The 9,792-nt window shown below is 56.6% G+C and overlaps 1 long non-coding RNA gene across 1 annotated transcript; it reads right to left on the bottom strand.

Moving 5' to 3' along the window:
* Positions 1-5,465: 5,465 nt before the first annotated feature.
* Positions 5,466-9,533, bottom strand: LOC117064707. Its single transcript, XR_004429622.1, has 3 exons — positions 8,236-9,533; positions 5,819-7,821; positions 5,466-5,500 (listed from the first exon to the last, which is right to left on the bottom strand). It is a non-coding gene; the product is annotated as an uncharacterized LOC117064707 (long non-coding RNA).
* Positions 9,534-9,792: the final 259 nt, after the last annotated feature.

The following is a 9,792-nucleotide window of genomic DNA, read 5'->3' as shown; positions in this document are numbered from 1 at the left end:
GTCCCTGTCAGCCGGTGCCCGGGATCTCTGGGTGGTGACCCGCACCACAGTGCTGGCCCTGGGGAGGCCAGGGTGGCTGTCGCACCCACCACTGTCAGTCCCTGGCTCCGGGTCACCCACAGGCTGGGCTCGTGACCTCCCAGGCATCTCCCAAAGAGGCACGCAGCCTCCTCAGCCTGGCACAGGGATACAGGCCCGGACAGGGCATCTGGGAGGCACTCATCCTCCTCAAGCCCTGTGGATGGCAGTGGGCCCCATCTGGCACCACCTGCTCTGCACATGGCACTCGGGAGGCACTTGGGTCACCTGTGTTCATGGAGCACAGAGGCAGAACGGCACTTGTGTGCACATGGGAGTCATGCCCTGGCCCGCTGTCCTTAGCCAGTGGGCAGCAAGCTGGAGATACACTCCTTCCCGGAGGCCTCGGGCCAGGGGCTCTGTCACCAGGCTCTAGATCGGCACCGACCCCTTCCTGGAGCATGACCCGGACGTGGGGTGGACCCAGGGCCTCGGCTGGGTGTGGAGAGACAGCGAGGGAGGCTGTGGCCTGGGAAGTGAGGCCCGCAGGGCTCAGCACTGATCCGGCCTCCCCTCGGATTGCCCCGGTGGCCTCTCTCAGCCTCAAGCTTCCCATCAGTGAAATGGTGCAGAAAACAGGGCTTCGTGTCCTGGAGGGTGTGAATTCACCAGGGCCCTAAATCACCCAGACCCCTCCTGTGTCCTTGTAGGGACGTGGCACTCCTGTGTTTGCTTCATTCCATTAAAGAAAGAAAAACCAGGCACAGCCACAGTTGCAGAGCTCATCGTAAACAACCCACGGGCGGGCCCTGCTCCACAGCCCCCCACAGCCCCCCCACAGCTGCCGTTCTGACGCGCGGCTGCCACTGTGCAGCGGTTCCTGCTGGACGTGGCATCTTTGCCTCCTCCGACATCTAGAAGGCCTGGGCCAGCCCTGTGGTTCACCACAAGGAATGCCGTACGTTGGGCAACTCTGAGCCAGGAAGCCACACTCAGAGGAGCTGGACACGGGGCATCAAGGGCGCTGCTGGCAGTTGAATGGTGTTTGCAGAGGGAGGCGGGGAGACGAGGGCAACCTTGAGCCGATAAACACTTGAGCGACGCTGTCAGGAAGGAATCCATGACTCGATGGCTCAGCAAATATTAGCTCAGCAGGTGGCACTCTGCTGCGGGGGGCAGAGACAGCACTGCATGCAGACACGGGTCCTCTCAAGTTGGCCTGCCCTCGAGTGTGAGGAGGGTGCCCGGCCAGCCAGTACCCACCCTGGAGGCTCCCTTGGCAGGTGCAGCCCACCCGGCCCAGCTGCAGACAAGACCCGTGGCTTGGAGGTTCCAGGTGCGTCTCTGTCTCTGTGGGCTGAGGGACATCGCGGAGAACATCCTCAGCCCGTGGGAGCCTGAGACACTGCCTTCCTTACTGCTAACACCAGACCAGGTTCAGAAAGAGACATGAGGCACTGTGCGTTTTGCAAAGTCCACAGGATGAGCACAAGGGTTTGGAGCCCAGACATGCCAAATGCCTAAAGGATGCACTCATTAAAAAACAAAGCTTTGAAGCTGAGGATCATTTCCGCAAGACAGAATAATCCCTGTTATTAGAAAAATCCGTTTTCAACTCAATCTGTCTTATAACTGAAAATCTTTGTGTAGTGAAGTATCTTGAAGTAAAACAAGCTGCTAACAAGTCACCATCACAACTTTATGAGTGCAGCACAGGGACGCCTCCCGGCACGCGCCCGCCCTCAGCCCGCCAGGCTCCCTGCGTGTTGCCTTCAGGCTGAGCCTCGGATTCACACATGTTGGCCGTAGCCTTGTAGAACAGTTAAAATTCGTAAATGCACTGGGGTGTGTGGGGGACCAAGCCCCTCACCTTGCAGAGAAGGAAGATGAGGTGCTGAGCACCCAACGCCTTGATCAAGGACATGCAGTGACCCCAAACCAGGACCCGTCCCTCGGCCTCAGCTGCCCTATGCCCTGGTCAGATGTGGTCTGGCCTGTGGAGTTTCTGTTTGGCAAAGACCTTGCATCAGGAACGTCACCTCCAAGATGTCCCTCCCTTTCACCCTGCCTCTCATTGCCAAGCTCAGACACAACTTTACCTGCTTCCAGACATCCAATTAAAACCCATCCATGCATAAAACCTTTCAGGTCATGAGGAGCGGGGTTACACCTGGGGGCACTGGATGTGGGGCATGGCCTTTCCTGTGCCCCTGGGCCCCAGGTGCCCCCACAAAGCCCTTGGCTGCCCTTGGGGCCACCCTTCCTCCCCCCCAGCACAGCAGTGTCCGGCACTGAGACTTGTGCTGGACCTGCTGAGACTTTCGGAGCGTTCATTTGAGCAGCACCTGTGGCCAGTAAGATTCTTACGCTGAAAGGCCTCCCTGCCTCTGGAGGCCTCCTGGGAGCTGCTGTCCTCATAGGATGTGCCCCGCAGGGGAAAGGCTTCCCACCCTGCCAGTTCCTCCACCAATGGGACGAGCAGCATCCACCCGCCCACCAGCCACAGGATTCTCCCCACACCCTGCCCCATGCCCCACAGAGCCAGGGTCCCCTCACCCTGCGGGCAGTCACTGCAAGGCCATGCAGCCCCTGAGGGCTCACCCTGTCCCGAGTGGAGTGGGCCGCCTTCCACCAGCGCATCAGCACCTGTGACCGTGGCCTGCTGTCGCTCTCGGCTGTGCAGGGTTGGGTGCCAGGCACTCAGGCATCTGGTACTATTGAGGACAGCGGGTCCCCCTCACCCATAGGGTAGAGTGGAAGGAGGTGATCAGAATAGCCCCTGTGGCTCAGCAGGCCCAGCTTCCAGGCCCACCAGAGCCTTGCCGGACCCCACTTCCCCCATCAATGGGCTGCAGGGGAAAGCACAGGGCTGGGCTTTTCTACCAAAGGACCATCCGGACATCTCAGATTACAGAGCCACAAAGACTGGGAACTGGAGGGGGCAATTCCTCAAAATCCAAAGGAATGGGGGGCTCTAAGCGGTGGGGACTCTTAAGTCGTGGGGGTCCTCTCAGAACCTTCTTTGGCAGAGGAGAGCCCACCTGGGGTAACGCTCACTGCCTGAAAACTAAAGACCAGCTCCGTGCACTTTAGGACGTGAAGAAAAGGCAGAGTTAAGGAGGCTCCTGAGCGTCCTGTAAACTCTTGAAGTTCCTCCAGGTTCAGGGCGCCTCTTTCCCCAGCCAAGCCCAGCGGTGCTGTCTGCTCCCCCCACCCCTGGGCTGACGTAATGAAAGCCTGCTCTCTCCGGGCGCCCATCTGTGAATCCATCGCGGCCAGGCCTCGGCGGGGCCCTCTCTGCTTAGAGCCCGTCTGGGTGGAACAGAGGCTTTTTGTTGCATGCGATTTCCAGGGCTGTGCTGGCTTCATGCACCGAGGAGACTGCTCTATAGGCCACGGCCGCCGGGCCAGCGTTCAGCGGGGACACAAGGGATCTGTGTGTCGGGCCAGGTCAGCATCACAGCGCAGCCCGGCGGGAAAGTGGGGCGGCCGCTCCCAAGGCTCTGGCTTGTTTGAATGAGGTTGCTTTTCCCAGAGTAGCTGAAGTGTCAGTCCACCCTGAGAACTGGTTGCCTGCCAGCATCATTGCCTTTAGATTTAAAATGAAAATATGACAGAGCCAGAAGCTGGGTAAACTGTTTTCCCTCCCTCTCCTTTCACAAAGCCAAATGGAATAATTGAGATCAAATCCAACTCTTCAAAAGTGCATTTGCCTGAGAACTCTCCGTGCCAAGTGTCGGCCTGAAATAATCCCTTCGCTGACACTCTAAGCCGGGAGAAAGGCTGCCTGTCACAGAGGTGCTGACGCTGCCAGACACAGCCACGCCAGTGAACTGAAGCCTCACTCTGAAGGCGAAAGGGTTGGCTGCGAACTGAAGCTAAAACCAGATGCCTATCAATGCTGTTAGCAGTAAAATGACTTATTATTAGGAAAATGGTTTTACTTTGAATTTTAAAATAGAATTGAACAAAGCAAAATTAAAATAAAAATACAAAACCATCATTTAATTGTCAAATAAAGCTAAATGGGTAAAACTTAAAGTCACAAATGAACACTTGTGAAGTATCTTAGCACCTCACCCCTCTCAGTCCCGCCCCCGAGTCCCACACAACCTGGCATGTGAGACCCTGAGGGCCCCCCAGGTCACCCCGTTCCCTTCCTGTGCACCGTGTCCCCAGGCTCAGCCACACAGGGTTTATCTGCTATTGCTCCTTCTTTCCAAGTGGTGTTTTCTCTGCCATCTCTACTCCGTCTCTTACAAAGATCCAGAGCCCCCCATGAAAAGTGCTGCCTTCAAAGTCCCCCAGAACCCGTGTCTCTCCTCTCTGGTCGCACAGCACGGTTACTGCAGGGCCTCTAAAGCGATCCCCATCCCACTGTCTGGCTTGGGCTGCATGGTGATGCTGCTAACAGGAGCAGGTGCGGGCAGTCGTGGTTACGCATCGGCTTGACTGAGTGTTCCGTGTACTACTGTGCAAAACTCTCATCACTTCTTCCACTTCGTATATCACTCTCCTTGCAGATGGCCATTTTCAGTTTCTCATAATTCCAAAATAAAAATTCTTCTCAAGTGTTAGTTTCTTCAGGGCCTATTCCTGCAAGTGTTGTTCCTGAATCTCAGCCTCGCAGCTTCCTTTGCTGGAGATTTGCAAATTGCCTTCCTGAGAAGAACCTCCAGTCTGTGTATTCAGTGTGACTGCCCGGCAGTCACGGGCTCTAGGCCTGGTCACACCTGCTTCCTTCCTCAGTGGAGGGGAGAGAGGTGCATCCATCCCCAGCGGGGCACCCGCTGCAGCTCCCGTACCCCAGGCAGCTCCAGGCCAGGCGCCCACTGCAGCTTTGGTACCCCAGCCATCTCCAGCACGGCGGGTGCCCTGTCTCCGTGGCCTGTTGGGTCTCCTCTCAGCAAGTCTCCTGTTCACGAGCTGTGCCTGTTTTTTGGTGCTTTGCTTTCCTATAGCTACGAGGAACTTCTTTAGTCTATGGATGCCAATCCTTTTCCAATTATATTCACTGTAACTACTCTTTGTCCAGTTCACAGTTTTTATTTTCCGTTGGTTTATGGTGACTTTAACAGTGTTGCATTGTTTAAATTTGCCAGTGTTTTTCTCTGTGCTTTTAGTTATTAAGAAATCCTTTTCTAGGCCGGGCGCGGTGGCTCAAGCCTGTAATCCCAGCACTTTGGGAGGCCGAGACGGGCGGATCACGAGGTCAGGAGATCGAGACCATCCTGGCTAACACTGTGAAACCCCGTCTCTACTAAAAAATACAAAAAACTAGCCGGGCGAGGTGGCGGGCGCCTGTAGTCCCAGCTACTCGGGAGGCTGAGGCAGGAGAATGGCGGGAACCCAGGAGGCGGAGCTTGCAGTGAGCTGAGACCCGGCCACTGCACTCCAGCCTGGGCGGCAGAGAGAGACTCCGCCTCAAAAAAAAAGAAAAAAAAAAAAAGAAATCCTTTTCTATCTCAGGCATTAAGAAAACCTTCTAGTTTTTTTTTTTTTTTTTTTTTTTTTTTAGACGGAGTCTCGCGCTGTCACCCAGGCTGGAGTGCTGTGGCCGGATCTCAGCTCACTGCAAGCTCCGCCTCCCGGGTTCACGCCATTCTCCTGCCTCACCTCCCGAGTAGCTGGGACTACAGGCGCCGCCACCTCGCCCGGCTAGTTTTTGTAGTTTTTAGTAGAGACGGGGTTTCACGTGTTAGTCAGGATGGTCTCGATCTCCTGACCTCGTGATCCGCCTGTCTCGGCCTCCCAAAGTGCTAGGATTACAGGCTTGAGCCACCGCGCCCGGCCTGAAAACCTTCTAGTTTTTAACTTTAAGATTTATACTTTTCACATTTAGTCACTCCTTCCTTTGGGTTTTTATGAACTACGGAATATCAAATATGTGTAACATAAAATTTGCCATTTGAGCTGTCTTTGAGTTACCCGTCAGTGGCATTCACAATGTTGTGCAAACATGGCTGTTTCTATTGCCAAAGCTCCTTATTACCCGGACAGACTCATTCACTTTCTAACCCGACATTCGGTGGCACTGGATGAGTATCTCCTAACAGCCGGGCCCTGCCCTCAGGGGGACTGCTCTCTAGTAGGGGAGGCAGACAGACAGGCACAGTGGGCGCCGCAAACAAGTGAATGAGAGGGCCTGGGGCTGGGCAAGGATAGCCTGGATGGCTTTGCAGAGGGAACCTTTGCTCCCCAGGGCCACAACCCACCATGACCTGGGCGGTGACTGTGCTGCGTGTCCACCCCCAGCTGTGCTCCTCAGCCCCAGTTCTCATGATGTCTGTTCTCCTGGGTGTAGCGATGAGGCTCCCATTCCACCCGGTAAGGAAGAGGCACAAGATGGGGCCGTCGTGCAGACTTCTAAAGAAAGAACTCATGTTATTAACACTGAGCTCATTGTCTCCATTGACATTTGCGGAGGGATGACCACGCCATGTACCCACTGAGCCCCCATCCCTGCCTGCACAGGGCCTATTTCTAGTGGGGACAGAAACAGCTTGACCCCAAGGAAAAGACAGGGAGCCTACAGGGTGGGGTGGGGCCAGAGCTGGTCTTAGCAAGGACAGTGGGAGTCCACGAGCCTTGAGAACCTTTTGTGGGAGGGGCAGCAGGGGCAAAGGCCCTGGGGCAGGAACAGAGCAGAGGTCAGAGGTCGAAGATCCTCTCCAGGAGCCCGCGTTTTCTGTGTAGCTGTGTTCTTACCTGGGAAGAGGCACACTCAAGTTAAAAGCAAACCCAAGGCCATCTTGAGCCCACGGGGACAGGATGACCATCGCCGTAGCTAGGGGTGGAGGATGTGGGACAAAACGGACGGGGTGCTGGTCACACTCCTGAGAGCACTCAGGCCCAGGAGCAGGGGGAGAAAGCCTCCCACACACTTAGTGCCACACGCTGGGCAGGGGCTTCTGACATTCCCATGACCCCACGAAGCAGCTCTTATGTCCCATTTTCCAAATGAGAACACCAAGGACCCAAGAAGTCAGCAGCCGGCCTATGGCCACGTGGCTGGAGAGCAGAGGTGCTGGCCTCGGGAAGGCGACCCCACGGGTCCATGGCTGAGACTGGCAGGCTCCATCAGCACCCTGCCCTGCTGCCCTCAGAAACTGTCTCCCCCCGCCTCTGCAGAACACGCCCTGGGCTGTCATCTTTGAATGCCGCAGGGACTCTGGGAGAAGGTGGCAGCTCCCCACGATCCACTCCCACTCTGGTCCACATTTCACAGGGCCAGGGCCTTAGATAACTTCAGAGGTTTTCTTTAAGATAAATGGTACATAATCACCAATGCTAAATTGATACGAAATTGAATATTTATGCAGAATGAGGAAAGAGATGGCGGCTGAAGGCAGGTGTTTCAAAGCTGCATCACCCAAGAGGAAGACTCTGCCTGGAGCGGTCACTGACCTGCTGCGACCTGGCAGATCCCACGGCGGCCTGCGTTGGGGGCTGCGTCCTCCCTGCATCTCATCCTGGGCTGGGGTGTGCTGCTGTCCACGGATGGACAAAGGTCGTGGAGCCCAGCCTGGTCTCACCTCCCAGTGGCTGTGCAGTGTGGTTTTGTTGGCACTGGAAGCTGGGAAAGTTCTCTGCTTTGCAGACAGCTCACTCAGGGCTGACACCACACCTGCACCCTCCACAGGTGGATTTTCTGCCTTAGAAGAAGTCATGCCCTTTGACCTCAGCTGGCATGGTTCCCTCAGCCAGATCTGAAGTGTCCCTCAAGAAGGCAGCAGAGAACATGGCATTTGACCTTTTTCCTTGGGGTCAAAGAGCGTGGAGAGTCCACATGGGCAGGTGGGCCTGGGGGCAGGGGAGGAAATGAGGCAACCCACATGTCCTGAGGCAGCCCAAAAGCCCACCCAGGGGAGAGGGTTACCCCCCAGGCTGGGGCAACACTTGGGCTCCTGGGCCAAGGTGGGAGCTGCTGCCACCCCGCTGTGCCCTGGAGAATGTTCTGAATGACCCAGAGAAGGGGGAGCCCTGGATAATGTTCTGGAAAGTTTGGAGAAGGGGGAGCCCTGGAGAACATTCTGGAAGGTCTGGAGAAGGGGGAGCCCTGGAGAACATTCTGACAGGTCTGGAGAAGGGGGAGCCCTGGAGAACATTCTAAATGACATAGAAAATGGGGAGCCCCGGAGAACATTCTGGAAACTTTGGAGAAGGGGAGTCCTGGAGAACATTTTGGAAGGCTGGGGGAAGGGGAAGCCCTAGTACCTGAAGACGACCCCTCTTGGGGCTCTTGGGTGAGCAGGAAGGGTGATGGATGTTTCCCCTGACGTAGCTAGGAAAGATGCTCTGCTTGGCAAGACGCTTCTGGAATCCTCATGTCAGGTGCGGGATTCAAGGAACGCCTCTCCCAGGTAGGCTGCCCTTCTTCAACTCCGAGTGGCAATGCCAGGTGCTTGGCCAGCGGGCGGGACGCCATACAGGCCTGTGGCACATCACGCATGTCCAAGGGACCCTGGAACGCTCCTGGTCTTGCCATGTGGGTCGATCATCTACACCAGGGAGGACCAGGAGCCGGGCTGCCAGGCCCCAGGTCTTGGTGGGCCGCTTCTGACCCTGTGACCCGGGGCTGTCACCGCAGGGGCCTCCCTGGCTGCCTGGCTGTTTGCTGTCACCGCAGGGGGCTGCTGGGGCTGCCTTCCCTCTGCGGATGCCACCAAGGTGCCCTGGGGAGCGGCAGGCACGTCCTTTCCCGTACTCAAGATGCCCCTTGACCTCGGTGCCCCGGCAGGGCAGACTCTTTGGGCCCTCTCAAGTGACACCTTCCTCTTCTTCCTTCTCGGGGCTGCGTCTCCTCCTGATCCGTGGCCTCACTCCTGCCTGCTTCCCCAAGCAGCCCTCCCACGTGTGCTGGTCAGACGGAGGCCGCCGGGGATCTACAGGGAAGTCTGCCAGGGCCCATCATGGTGCTCACAGCAGTGACGGAAAGGTCTGATGACCCAGAACCAACCGTGACCCAAGTACACAAGAAAGGAGTGGGTCGCGGAAGATGCCGAGGGCTCCACAGCCAACTGACAGAGCTGGCAACGCCAGGGAGACGGCAGCACGGCCGCACGGCCCATTCTCTGCTGAACCTTCTCATTAGAAACTTTATTACTGAGAAAAAACAGGAAACCAAAATATCAGCAAATGAAAAGATTCTGAGAAAAAGATTAAGTTGGAGCATTAGAAACTTTATCATGTGCAGTGCAGCTTGAGAGGTGGACCAAAAGGAGAAATGGCCATTCAAAGACGTTGAGAGTAAAAGTTTGCAAGTCTTCTGCTCACAGATTTTACCGAGTTTCCTATCGTAAGGCAGAATTCAGTTTTAAGGAAGGAAATTGTTTCTGGATGTGTCTTCTGAAGAACTCTGGGCCCCTCAGCATTAAAGTTGCCATGTCTCTTTACACTTGGGCTTTAAACAAATTAAATGACTCTTGGTTCCAACGGGCAGGCTGTCCGCTTGGGGGCTGCACCGGCCCACTGTGCAGGCAGCCCACGCGTCACCGGCCCACCAGCACAGGCAGCCCACCGGTCACCGGCCCACCAGCACAGGCAGCCCACCGGTCACCGGCCCACCAGCACAGGCAGCCCACCGGTCACCGGCCCACTGTGCAGGCAGCCCACGAATCACCGGCCCACTGTGCAGGCAGCCCACGAGTCACCGGCCCACCAGCACAGGCAGCCCATGCGTCACCGGCCCACTGTGCAGGCAGCCCACGCGTCACTGGCCCACCAGCACAGGCAGCCCATGCGTCACCAGCCCACCGGCACAGGCAGCCCACC

The sequence above is a fragment of the Trachypithecus francoisi genome, unplaced genomic scaffold (assembly GCF_009764315.1).
Source record: "Trachypithecus francoisi isolate TF-2019V2 unplaced genomic scaffold, Tfra_2.0 Lachesis_group2, whole genome shotgun sequence".
Taxonomy (NCBI): Eukaryota; Metazoa; Chordata; class Mammalia; order Primates; family Cercopithecidae; genus Trachypithecus; species Trachypithecus francoisi.
The sequence above is the reverse complement of the archived record's forward strand: the minus strand, read 5'-3'. Positions and strand labels throughout refer to the sequence as shown.